A 14202-nucleotide genomic window follows, 5' to 3' on the forward strand; every position below is an offset into this window, starting at 1 on the left:
CACGGAGGTCCAATCTGAGTCAAAGAAACTAAGAAAGGACGTTACAACCTTACAGAGTCAAGTAAAAGGCTCAAACAGAAATAAACCCCATACCGAGTACGCAAGTACTAATCAGCATAAACAGTTCACTCAGTGTGACCGTTGCGGAAAAAGGGGACACACGAAAGATGTGTGGGTTTAAAGCAATGGCTAAATTCCTCCGTTAGAGCCCTCGATACGGTCTGGATAAAGATTCACAAGGAAATTGAATCACAATTAACTAAGATCAGGTATAAGTTTATTCAATTTTTTCACTGTTGTTATTTAATTTGCATTTATTAATATATATATTTTAACTGATATTATGTTTTTCTTCTTATCAAGTACAGTCTTGAGGAGCCAAGACATCGTTGAGGAGTCATGTGTTGGTCCCGTGTGATTAGTTCCAAGGGGGGTTAGGAACTAATATAACTTTTTCGCTAATTAATCTTGCTGACTTAGTTATTTCAATAAGTTGAACAACTCAGCTTTGGTCAGCTTGGGTGAGCTTAGCGTAAGGCAGCTTTAGTCAGATGCTGACTAAGACTGTTTTACTTGAGAGATGGGAATTGACTCTCTCATAGTCAGTTTCCAACTCAGCACTTCGATTTACTCAGTGTTAGTTTCTAACAGTTTATATGCTGAGTGAATACAACAATCAACACAAGCACAGATATATATATATATATTTGAGAGAGTTAGAAATTACTCAGTATCACTTATCCTGGTTCGGCCTCTCTGCCTACGTCCAGTCCCTAGAGTCCTCCGGGCTTTTAGAATCCAATACTGAGCTCTTTAAAGGTAGAGCACAAACCGATTACAGGCAGTTGAATATGCAAGAGTACCGTCCTCTATTCTTCTACTCAACTCCTACTAAGCACCACAACCCGGTACTTAGATTTCTCTACCACTGAATGTTTACAACCAAACACTCAGCACAACACTCTCAATATCTCAATTGATACAGTTTGTTCTCTTTCAGAAGAAGAACACCTTAGATGATTACAGACAATCAATCTAGCATTTACACAGGAATAGAAAATGAGTGTAAGATCTTTTTTCTTGTTTTGAAGTGCTTTGAAGTTGTATTTTTCTCTCTTGTATTTTTCTTTCTGTACTGCGGCAATGATCCAAGGAGTTTGATTGTCTTTATATAGATGAAGACCTGGAGAAGGATCACTTGAAATAATTTAGCCGTTAATTCCAAAACGGCTCTTTTGGGAGACAGATTCTGGTCAGCTTCAGATTTTGCAGGCCAATTCCTATCCTCTGAATTCTTTAGGCGTCAGGCTTGTCTTGTTCCTGTAGACGTTGTCTTTTTATGGCAGTTGTCTTTTAGCAATAATCCATTGACCCATACATCTCGGAATGTGTCTATTGCGTATTTCCAAGGATTCAATTATTGGTGCAGAAGGTTTGCAAAACTTGTCTTCTAGTGAGCGGATCTCTCATGCTGTCCTGAGAATTTACTCGTCCTCTAATTTATTCGTTGTCTTCGTTTGTTGTCAACTCTTATGCTGAGTTCTCTTTTAGTCAGTTTTGTTTTGCACGACAACTAGTGAGAGGGCTTCTGATGCTGAGTTCCATTCCACTTAGCTTTGTTGAATTTCAGGCTTCTATTCTTTGGTACTGAGTTCGATTCTACTCAGTTTATTCTTTGCTCTCATGCTGACTTTGTCCTGTCTTACTTTTTATATCTTTTTTTATTTAAGTTTATACTCAACATTGAACAAACAGATTAGTACAATTAAATCAAAGCACTTAAATTTAATTGTCCCTTAATCATGGATGATTTTGTCAAATCAAAATCTTGTGGAACGGTGTTTCAATAAACTCCCCCATTTTGATGTTGGCAAAATACATAATTATGGAATTCAGTTTTGAAATTCCCCATGATTGAATTATTTTTCATATTTCTGAATTTGCTCCCCCGTAAGGGTTGCATCAATTGTCCTAGCTTAATTCTAGACCTTCCAAGATCTAATCTAGGCCAGTTTTTCAGAAATGGTTAAATACTCAGTTTGATGCACATATTGTTTTGGTGTTTTAACGTATACTGGGTATGTTTTACTTTTACTTGTTTGTTCAATTTTGATTTATCAGTTTTTAGCACATGGTATTTAGAGAGTTTGGATAGAATGGTACTTACCATAGCTTAACAACATCAAGGTGCACAAAAAAACAAAAACAACAAAAAATATTAAGCACAAAATACATGCTTAGTCCTGAAGTATGATTAAACTACTTTTTCTTCCTTAAGGTAGGCTCCCCAGCTTGAAACTTGGCTTTTCCCTTGTCTTTGCTTCCAGATGCACCACCTGCGTGCTAAGTTCGCTGAGTTCCATCTTGTCTGTTCTCCCCCGTTTTGCCAATATCGGGTGGAGGAGGAATGAAGGTATCATTTCTAGCAGCAATAGACAGGGCCTTGGAATAACGCGTCAACCTCTTTATACTCTCTCTTAGGCCATCTATAACGGGAACACCATCATCTTGAATGGTTCTAGGAACTTGTAGGGAGCTACTCAGTATGCTAATGTGATACTCATGAGACTTGCTGATCCAGGAGACGGACTCAGTGAGCTTGGCATAGGATTGGTGGTACATTTTGAGTATAGCTGAGTCAAAGAATTTTCGTTGATCATGGATGTCTTGCACAAAGTTCAGAAATGCATCAGTATTGACGGGGTCAATATCCATCTGGTCCTTATTGACATTGAGGAGGCACACAGCTTCACTCAGTTGATCAATGGTACACTGAGAAGTGGAGGAAATTAATTCACGTGTGCAGTTCAGATCAGAAGTCAACTTTGAGAAGTGTTGGTTCAGCTCAGCAGAAGTGGCATACTCAGGATGACCCGTAGATCCAATGTTGGTCAGGTCCGTGGTTAGCTTACCAAAGTAGTCTTTAAGCTCAGTAGAAGTAGCATACCCTAGATTTACGTCAGAGTGACTCTGGACTTTGCCTTCAAGTGCATTCATGTGGTGGACCATCATGAGCAATAGTTCAATGCTCTTTGCAATTTGGTCTTGCTTGGGTTGCTACGTCTGGACCGTGCTCATAACACTGATAAGATCTTTGAGGCTCCGAATTTCGTGCAGAAGTGGAGTGAGGGATGTAATATGGGAGGACTCAAGATTTGCAGATCCAGCAGCATCCATAGGCATAGGATTCAAATCCTGAAGTAGAGACTGAGCAGAGGCAATGATTCTACGCCCACACTCAGTAGCACTTAGATAGGCCAATGTGCCAGTAGGATTTGACTCAGAAGTAGGAATTGAAGTTGAACTTGATGGTGGTGGAGTTGGTTGCTTATCAGATTGGTTTGGTTGGTCAATAGTTGGGCCTTGTGGTAGCTCAGTATGAGGAGCTGAGTGTTCAACATCTTGGGTATTTGGAGTTGGTGGTGAAGGACTTACAGAGATGTTGGCCTGCTCAACATGATGTGGGAGTTGAGCAGGTTGTTCCATAGATTGCTCCCCAGCTTGACCATCTTGGACTTCGAGCTCTTGCTTGGCAGAATTTGGATTTTCCAGAGTCTTGGCTTGTTCCTCAATACGAGTAACAGAGGCTTGATTTTCCGCAGGTTCCGTAGGAGGAGACACAGTGTTGGTAGAAAAATATCTGAACTGGATGTCAGACAGATCAGAAATTGGGTCCCGAAGTGGAGAATCTCCTAATAGATCAATGACAGGTGCTCTGTAGGCTTTCCTCTTTAGCCTTTTGAATGTCTTAGCTTGAGGGGGTGAAGGGTCAGCTTGAATATCTTCACTTGAGTCAGAGGAGGAGTTGTCTCTGATCTCAGCATTGTCCTCATCTTCGACAATGTCACGTTCAGGGAGCTCAACATCCACTATTTGAAGTGCCATAGGTGGATTCTCCTCTTGCTCAGCATTATCTTCAGTCTGTGTTTGCTCAACATGCTCTTCTTCCTCAATATCAGGTTGAGCATCATCATTCAGCTGTTCTTCCTCTTCTTGCTCAATAGGGGTTTGCTCAAGATCAATTCTGATACTTTTGACGAAGTGTGACTTTGGAGGGACAACCCAGTCAAGGGGGTTAGCTTCAACAATTTGCAATGCAGAGTTTCTTCTTTTCTTCTGTAGAGGTTGTTTTGGAGTTTCTTCACTTTCTTCTTCGGGCTCATCTTGCCCTTTTCATTTCTTTGCTGACCTAGGTGTTTGGTCAGCATCAACTTTCTTCCCTTTAGAGACAGCTCGTGTCTTCCTTGGGACAACATCAATATCCTTTGAGCATGTTTCAAGTGCTTTTCTCTTCTTCTTTGTCTTTGTTGGCGCAGCAGACTCATCAACAACTTTCTTTCCTTTCTTTGGTTCCTCTTCCTGTTCAGCATCATTTTCTTCTTCATCTTCCTCAACATCTTCAGTCCCCTTCAAAGGCTGATTGAATTTTAACCCTAACAGCAGAGTCACTGTAATTTCATTTCCCAAACTCTGAGTTTCATTGATCGTTTCTATTTTCTGGTCTTCGAGGATTTTAGTGATTAGGGAGCCCAGTCTGAGTTTCTTACCTCCTCGTTGAAGTGCTCCGACTAGAAATACCGGCATGTTGAGTGGGTTGTAGGTTAGCATGTGCCATATGAAGCACTGCTCGAAATTGGAGGCCGACGATACTGAGCTGAGTTTTGGGAAGATGAAGTTGGTCAATAAGTAATGAGTCATCTTCTGATTTTGCCCCATACAGGTGCTGGGTATCTCTCCTTTGTGATTCTCTGGTTTGCAGAATCCTTTGACGTGGTCAAGCGCTTCTTTGGTTGTTCTAAACTCTTTTCCTTCTTCTGGCAGGTTGAGTAAGGTTGCTAGGTAAGATGGGGTGATTGTAATCTTGTGGCCCTTGACGGAAGTTTCCAAGTAGTCAGCATCTTCTTCGTCAACATGAAGATTGGAATAGAATTCCCTAACTAACCTAGGATAGGTTTTCCCAGGGAGAGAGAAGAGTCCTACCCATTCATTCTTCTCAATCCACTCACAAAAGGGTTTTTCAGCGGTGATGAAGTTGGAAGAGAACCATTTACATTTCAGAACTTCCAGATTGCTTACTTTCTTGTGGACCTTGACCATAGTCCTTTTCTTGGGCTTCTTTGACGAGCTTGCTGGGTCAGCTTGAGGGTTTTTGTTCGGAGTTTGGTTAGGCTGAGGAGATTTTGGATTTTCATCGGTGTGATGTTTGCCGGAATCATCACCGGAGACATTCTGAGTGTTCGATATTTTCTTCTCAGAGATTTTCGAGGGAGAGAGAAAGATTTGGAATGCCCAAGGATTTAAGCGTAAGGATGATTAAGTGGGAAATCTTCCACAACTTATAGAGATTTTAAATCGATCCTATTTGTTGGACTAGCCGTTTTTCCTTGGGATATTCAATCGACAAAGATTCTGTCACTTATGACACGTTCGACGCATGGGCTTTGCCTTTATTGCTTACGTTATCCCAGGTGCCCTTTTTGTTACACGTGTTTGCATTAAATGGTGCAGGTGGGTTTTACCCAGTTTTACTAGGATATGAAACGTTTGTGATGCTACGTGCCTAGTTCTACGTAGATGAGTTTCTTATCTCTTAGTAACTTAGCATAAGATAATCACTCAGCATGTATATCTATTGAGCATAGAGTGATCTTCTACAGTTTAAACTCAGTATTCATTCATTGTGAATTAACTTAGCATGGCAATCACTCAACATTCAATTTTTCACATAGAATTATTGAAGAGGGTTAGACATACCGATAGCTTCCCTTAGTATATTGAATTGTTCACGGGCCAATGGCTTGGTGAAGATATCTGCAAGCTGTTCATCTGTTGGCATATAGGCCAGCTTGATCTCACCCTTTAGTACGTGATCTCTGATGAAGTGATGCCTTATGTTGACGTGCTTCATTCTGCTGTGTTGAATTGGATTTTTGGATAGATCAATGGCACTCTTGTTGTCACATTTGACCTCTATTGTTTCAGTTTTTACTCCATAATCCTCAAACTGTTGCTTTATCCATAGGACTTGGGCAACACAGCTTCCAGCAGCTACGTACTCAGCTTCAGTTGTAGACAAGGCAACTGATGATTGCTTCTTGCTGAACCATGATACTAGACAGCTTCCAAGAAAATGACATCCTCCTGAAGTACTTTTACGTTCTAGTTTATCTCGTCCATAGTCAGCATCAATATATCCAATGAGTGTGAAGTCATTTGAGGTTGGATACCATAAACCTGCATCAACTGAGCTTTGCAAATATCTAAAAATTCTTTTTACAGCAATTAGGTGAGATTCCCTGGGGTCAGCTTGATATCTTGCACAATAACATACTGAGTACTGTATATCAGGTCTACTAGCCGTGAGATAAAGTAAGGAACCTATCATACCTCGATAAAGTTTACTATCTATTGACTTACTTTTCTCATCTTTGCATAGGACAGTATCAGTACCCATTGGGGTTGATATGGGCTTGCAATCTTCCATATCAAATTTCTTTAACATCTCTTTGGTGTACTTGGACTGACTTATAAAGATGCCATTCTTACATTGCTTAATCTGAAGTCCAAGGAAGAAGTTGAGCTCACCCATCATGGACATCTCGAACTCAGTTTGCATCTGTTTGCTAAATTCTTTACACAATGATTCGTCAGTAGCACCAAATATTATATCATCTACATAAATTTGTGCAAGTAGGGTATGTTTACCCTTTTTCTTAATGAACAGGGTTGTGTCAGCTTTTCCTCTGACATAGTTCCTGGTCAGCAGGAAGTTGGTCAACCTCTCATACCAAGCTCTTGGTGTTTGCTTCAGGCCATACAGGGCCTTCTTGAGTTTATAAACGTGGTTTGGAAATTCTGGATCTTCAAACCCAGGAGGTTGATTAACATATACTTCCTCGTTTATAAAGCCATTAAGAAATGCACTTTTAACATCCATTTGGTATAATTTAAAGTTCATAAAACTAGCATAGGCACACAATATACGTATAGCTTCTAGCCTAGCAACTAGTGCAAAAGTTTCACCATAGTCAATACCCTCTTGCTGACTATAGCCTTGGGCTACAAGTCGAGCTTTGTTTCTGACTACGTTTCCATGCTCATCTAGTTTGTTTCTAAAGACCCACTTAGTTCCTATGGACTTTTGATTTTTGGGCTTAGGTACTAAATCCCATACCTCATTCCTGGTGAATTGATCAAGCTCTTCTTGCATAGCATTGATCCAATATTCATCGTGCTCAGCATCAGCGAAATTCTTTGGCTCATGCATTGAGACGAATGCGACATTGCTGAGGAACTTCCTAAGTTGATCTCTTGTCATCAACTTGTTGTCAGCAGCATCAAGAATAGATTTCTCTGAGTGTCCTCTTGGAATTTTTATTTCCTTGGGTAATGTTGAGTCGTTTGGAACAGGTGTTTCTACAATCTCTACAGGAATAGATTGGTCAGCAAATGTAATTTCAACTTCTTGCTTACCTTTGGTTAGCCCTTGTATTGATGATACAGAGGCTTCTAGTTGATCAGCGGAAGCTGAGCTTGGTTCATCTTCTTCGAGCTGAGCTAACTTTCCTGCAGGGTCAGCTTCATCGAACTCAATATGTACAAACTCTTCTACAACCTGAGTTTTTTTATTATAGACTCTATATGCTTTACTGTTTGTTGAGTACCCTAAAAAGATTGCTTCGTCAGCTTTGGGGTCAAATTTAGTTAGATTGTCTTTCATGTTGAGTATATAACATTTACACCCAAAGGAACGAAAGTAGCCAATGTTGGGCTTTCGTCCTTTCCAAAGTTCATATGGGGTTTTCTTAAGAATAGGTCTAACTAGAGCCCTATTGAGAATATAGCATGCTGTGTGGACAGCTTCACCCTAGAAATACTTTGGAAGCCTATTTTCACTCAGCATGGTTCTAGCAATTTCAACAATTGTTCTGTTCTTCCTTTCAACAACCCCATTCTGCTGAGGTGTTCTAGGAGCAAAGAAATTATGGTCAATACCACTGGTTTCATAGAATTCATCAAACTGCTGGTTTTTGAATTCTCCACCATTGTCGCTTCTAATATGAGCTACTCTTAGGTCTTTGTCAATTTCAAGCTTTTTAATCAATGTGGTAAACATCTCAAAGGTTTCATCCTTGCTACTCAGCAAGATGATCCAAGTGTACCGAGAGAAATCGTCTACAATGACCAAGGAAAATTTCTTACCTCCCAAGCTGAGTGGCTGGATAGGTCCGAAAAGATCCAAGTGTAGTAATTCCAATGGTCTCTTGGTTGAGACAATATTTTTACTATGAAATGACTTTTTAGTTTGTTTGCCTTGCTGACAAGCTTTACACAATTGATCTTTTTCAAATTTTAATTTGGGTAATCCATCAACCAGTTGCTTTCTAGCTAATTTGGCAAGAAGATCCATGCTGACATGCCCAAGTCTTCTATGCCATAGCCAGGAGTTATCCTCTTTAGACACTAAGCATATGTTTTTAGAAAACTGTCTTTCTAAACTTAGCATGTATACATTGTCTACACGAGGGGCAGTTAAAATTAATTCATTTGTATTTCCCTCGAGTATTTGACACTTAGTATCATCAAAATACAACCTTTCTGTCGCTCTTGCAAAGCTGAGCTATACTCAGCAGATTGTATTTGAGACCTTTAACTAGGGAGACTGACTCAATAGTTGGGTTACTTCCGATAGTACCTGAGCCGACTATCTTACCCTTCTTATTGTCTCTAAAGCTTACACTTCCACCTCGTTTAAGCTCTAGTGTGATGAATTGTGTTTTATCACCTGTCATGTGTCTTGAGCATGTGCTGTCTATGTACCAAAGTTTTGACTTCTCCACGCATGTCAAGCTAACCTACATTTTAAACTATTCATCTTTAGGTACCCAATTCTTTTTGGGTCCTTTCTTGTTAGTATAAACAGGTGCAGAGTCATATTTTAGTTTGTGACGACATACTTTTATAGTGTGGCCATTTTTACCACAGAAGTCATAATAAGTTGCCCTTTGGGGGTGATGCTGAGTGTAGTCAGCATTGTTATGCTGAGCATGCCAACATACCTTAGTTGTATGCCCTTTTCTTCTGCAGAAGTCACATTGGACAATCCGCTTGTTGAACCAACACACATCTTTCGTGTGTCCCCTTTTTCCGCAACGGTCACACTGAGTGAACTGTTTATGCTGATTAGTACTTGCGTACTCAGTATGGGGTTTATTTCTGTTTGAGCCTTTTACTTGACTCTGTAAGGTTGTAACGTCCTTTCTTAGTTTCTTTGACTCAGATTGGACCTCCGTGACAAACTTATGCATTATTTGCATGTTGGTATGTAAGTCTGAATTGTCTTGGAGGAGATATCGGAGGTCACTCAGCTTGACCTCTTCAATCTCGTCACATCGCCTGCTGAGTGATTTTATTTTTTTATTGCATTTCTTAGTTAGCTTGTATAAATCACTCAGGGCATTTACCATCTCATTTCTAAACAAGAGTAAGGGTGTTACCTCATTGTTGTGTACCTCCTGGTCAGTTTCATCAGAGAGGTCAGATTGCTCAGATTGAGAATGGTCAGCTCCATCATCTGCCATGAAACATATATTGGCAGTTTCATTTTGCTCAGCTTCAGATGAGGTTGACTCATCACTGTCGCTCCATGTTTCTACCATTGCTTTCTTGTTTTCCTTCTTATCTCTTTTGAGATTTGGATAGCTTGACTTGATATGCCCAGTTTGGTGGCACTCAAAACATGTGATAGACTTGGAGCTGTCCTTCTTGTATTTGTCACTCGACTCAGATTTGTATCTGTCACCTCTTTTGTATGGCCGTTTGCTATTTCTGTCATTTCTTCTGAACAGCTTCTTCATCTTTCTAGTGAACATAGCCATTTCCTCATCATCAGTTGAGTCAGCTTCGGTCGAGTTAGCTTTCATGACGAGTGACTTTTGTTTCTTGTCTTCTGACCTTTCTTTCTCTTTAGCTTCAAAGTTTTGCATTGAGATTTCATGAGTCAGCAGAGATCCGATTAGCTCATCATACTTATATGTAGTCAGGTCGTGAGCTTCTTCTACTGCAGTTTTCTTTGCTTGCCAGCTCTTTGGTAAGCTTCTCAAGATTTTATTCACTTGTTCTTCTTCGGTGAAGTTCTTGCCGAGTCTTTTTAGCTCATTTATAATATTGGTGAATCTAGCATTCATGCTGGAGATGTCTTCGTTGTCGTTCATTTCGAACAACTCATACAATCTCATGTGTTGATTCACCTTTGACTCTTTGACTTTGCTTGTGCCTTCATAGGTCACCTCGAGCTTCTTCCAAATCTCCTGTGCTGACTCACAACCTGAAATCTTATTGTATTCTGCAGCATCTAAAGCACAGTGAAGCATATTTATAGCCGAAGCATTATTTTGAAGTTTTCTAAGGTCATCTTCTGACCACTCAGTTTCACTCTTAACAACTTTCTCATTGTTAACAATTTTATATGGCACATATGGCCCTTGAACAATCGCAAGCCATGCACTCATGTTTGTGGCTTGGATAAAGTTCTTCATCCTATTCTTCCAGAATGTATAGTTTGATCCAAAAAATAGGGGAGGCCGACTGATTGATAATCCCTCAGGGAGTATCTGTGTTGTTTGGTTCCCGGGAAGGAAACGAGTGCTGTTCTCACCCATTTTTCGGGATCAGCTCAAGATTGTTAGATCTTTGAGTAGTGAGCTTAGGCTCTGATACCACTTGTTGGTCCCGTGTGATTAGTTCCAAGGGGGGGGGTTAGGAACTAATATAACTTTTTTGCTAATTAATCTTGCTGACTTAGTTATTTCAATAAGTTGAACAACTCAGCTTTGGTCATCTTGGGTGAGCTTAGCGTAAGGCAGCTTTAGTCAGATGCTGACTAAGACTGTTTTACTTGAGAGATGGGAATTGACTCTTTCGTAGTCAGTTTCCAACTCAGCACTTTGATTTACTCAGTGTTAGTTTCTAACAGTTTATATGCTGAGTGAATACAACAATCAACACAAGCACAAATATATATATTTGAGAGAGTTAGAAATTACTCAGTATCACTTATCCTGGTTCGGCCTCTCTGCCCACGTCTAGTCCCCAGAGTCCTCCGGGCTTTTAGAATCCAATACTGAGCTCTTTAAAGGTAGAGCACAAACCGATTACACACAGTTGAATATGCAAGAGTACCGTCCTCTATTCTTCTACTCAACTCCTACTAAGCACCACAACCCGGTACTTAGATTTCTCTACCACTGAATGTTTACAACCAAACACTCAGCACAACACTCTCAATATCTCAATTGATACAATTTGTTCTCTTTCAGAAGAAGAACACCTTAGATGATTACAGACAATCAATCTAGCATTTACACAGGAATAGAAAATGAGTGTAAGATCTTTTTTCTTGTTTTGAAGTGCTTTGAACTTGTATTTTTCTCTCTTGTATTTTTCTTTCTGTATTGTGGCAATGATCCAAGGAGTTTGATTGTCTTTATATAGATGAAGACCTGGAGAAGGATCATTTGAAATAATTTAGCCGTTAATTCCAAAATGGCTCTTTTGGGAGACAGATTCTGGTCAGCTTCAGATTTTGCAGGCCAATTCCTATCCTCTGAATTCTTCAGGCGTCAGGCTTGTCTTGTTCCTGCAGACGTTGTCTTTTTGTGGCAGTTGTCTTTTAGCAATAATCCATTGACCCATACATCTCGGAATGTGTCTATTGCGTATTTTCGAGGATTCAATTATTGGTGCAGAAGGTTTGCAAAACTTGTCTTCTAGTGAACGGATCTCTCATGCTGTCTTGAGAATTTACTCGTCCTCTACTTTATTCGTTGTCTTCGTTTGTTGTCAACTCTTATGCTGAGTTCTCTTTTAGTCAGTTTTGTTTTGCACGACAACTAGTGAGAGGGCTTCTGATGCTGAGTTCCATTCCACTTAGCTTTGTTGAATTTCAGGCTTCTATTCTTTGGTACTGAGTTCGATTCTACTCAGTTTATTCTTTGCTCTCATGCTGACTTTGTCTTGTCTTACTTTTTATATCTTTTTGTATTTAAGTTTATACTCAACATTGAACAAACAGATTAGTACAATTACATCAAAGCACTTAAATTTAATTGTCCCTTAATCATGGATGATTTTGTCAAATCAAAATCTTGTGGAACGGTGTTTCAACATCATGTACTCTAGATTTCCACTGAACTACCTGACGTGCAGAGTGTCCTACCACTATTTGCAGTTGATTAGTGATGAGTACGAGCGCATGAGAGGTTTGAGTGATGAAGTGTATAAGTGTTGTGGTTGTAGGTTGAAGTTAAGTGATATTTCAGTGTAGTAATGTTTCATTGCAGTGATGTTTCAGTTTAGTAATATTTGAGTTTAGTAATATTTCAGTTTAGTGATGTTTCCGTTTAGTGATATTTCAGTGCACTAATGTTTCAGTTTAGTGATATTTGATTGCAGTAATGTTTCAGTTTAGTGATATTTAATTTTAGTGATATTATTGTTTAGTGATGTTTTAGTTTAGTAATATTTCAGGCCTAGGTATGTCTGGGTCCACTGTCACTCCCCTTGATGAGGTCTGAAGCACAAGAAGTACTCATATATCCATGCTTGAAAAAGAGTCAGACAACCCGTGATTTGCTCACAATCTCCTCTACTATCAATACCTAAGTGACGGTATAGGTATGCTAGTGCAGCTGAGCCCCAGGAGTATCTAATCATGCCATTTACCCCGTACTGAACCCCTAGCAAGCGCACAGGTCGGATCTGATCGCCACTCTTGTCTACAAACAAGATGAAACCGAACATCAGCCACATCCAATCGATCGCGTCAGTATCGAGAATCCGCCCTACTTTACATATCTGGACGATGGAACTAGCACGTCCTCCACCACTGGTGTAGTGGTCAGCCAGCAACTCATCCCTAGTGACCTCTAACAGATCCATGATTGAGGATTGAAGCTCCAACGACCCCTGGTCAGCAGTCACCATATCCCTATCTACTGGGATACACAAAATCTGCCACACATCATGCAACAGAATGGTCATTTAACCGAAAGGCATGTGAAATGATGGTGTGTCCGACTGCCAATGCTTCACAAAAGCAGCTATCAGAGGTGCATCAATGTGTGTCTAAATGATACCTAGGAGATGTGCCAACCTAGATGACTATATAAGTGACTGGACCTCCTCAGAAGAACCCTCGCACCATATGACTAGCCTACTGTAAAACCCTGATCTCGTATGGCACCTGAGGACGCTCCTCTCTTGCCCTCTCCAAATCCCAACTGTAATATGTCCTAAGAAGCTGGGAATCACTGAACCATCAATCGGACCGACGAGGACTTGCTCCTTCACTACCCAATCGTCATCTGCAGTATCCCTAGAGCTTTTGTTGCTCTCTGAAATTATATTACGTATAACATTTAAATGATTGAAATCTTATAATAATAACTAAGTAAAGTAATAAAAAAATAAAACAGTAATATAAATTATTTACCGGATGACGACTCAACAACAACAAATTGGTCGTCTTGACCCCTTGTCACCTGAGTAGGCGGGATCATCTCATCACGTGGATGCTCTGAGCCATCTGCGTCCATATCAACATCATCCTGTTGATCAGCTCTAGCATGCTGACCTTGTGCCATGTGCACCCTTTGGGCGGCCGCCATCAGCCTCTCTTCGTCCAGCCTCCTCCGAGCAGAGGCACTGATAACACGTTTGGTAGTATGACGTTGTACTACCTCCAACTTCAGAAGTCTGAAAAATGATAAACAAATCGAATAACATCAGTTCTTATTTACGTTAATTGAAATTTTCCCTAAACCCTAAGCATTTTTGTTATTATCTAATCCATCCAATTAGTAATTTGTTTAATTGAGTTACGTTCTTATTTACTTGACTACATTTCGAAACTTACGTTGATAGATAAATAAATAGAAATTTAATGTAAAAATATTAATCAAACGCTTTGGTAACTCGGTATAGGATTTTTTCCTATTTCGGGCCCCCTAGATGGCCCCGACATATAAATTTTATTAAAAAAATTTGACCCCCTTTTGGCCTGGGCGAGGTGAAACACCCTCTAGCCCTTGGGCCGGGCGAGTGATTCACACTGCCTGCCCTAGGGGCGGGCGGGTGAATCACCCGCTAGCCCTAGGGGACGAGCGGGTAGTTCATCCGCCCGCCCTTAGGGCAGGCGGTGTG

Source organism: Euphorbia lathyris, chromosome 1 (assembly GCF_963576675.1).
Source record: "Euphorbia lathyris chromosome 1, ddEupLath1.1, whole genome shotgun sequence".
NCBI lineage: Eukaryota > Viridiplantae > Streptophyta > Magnoliopsida > Malpighiales > Euphorbiaceae > Euphorbia > Euphorbia lathyris.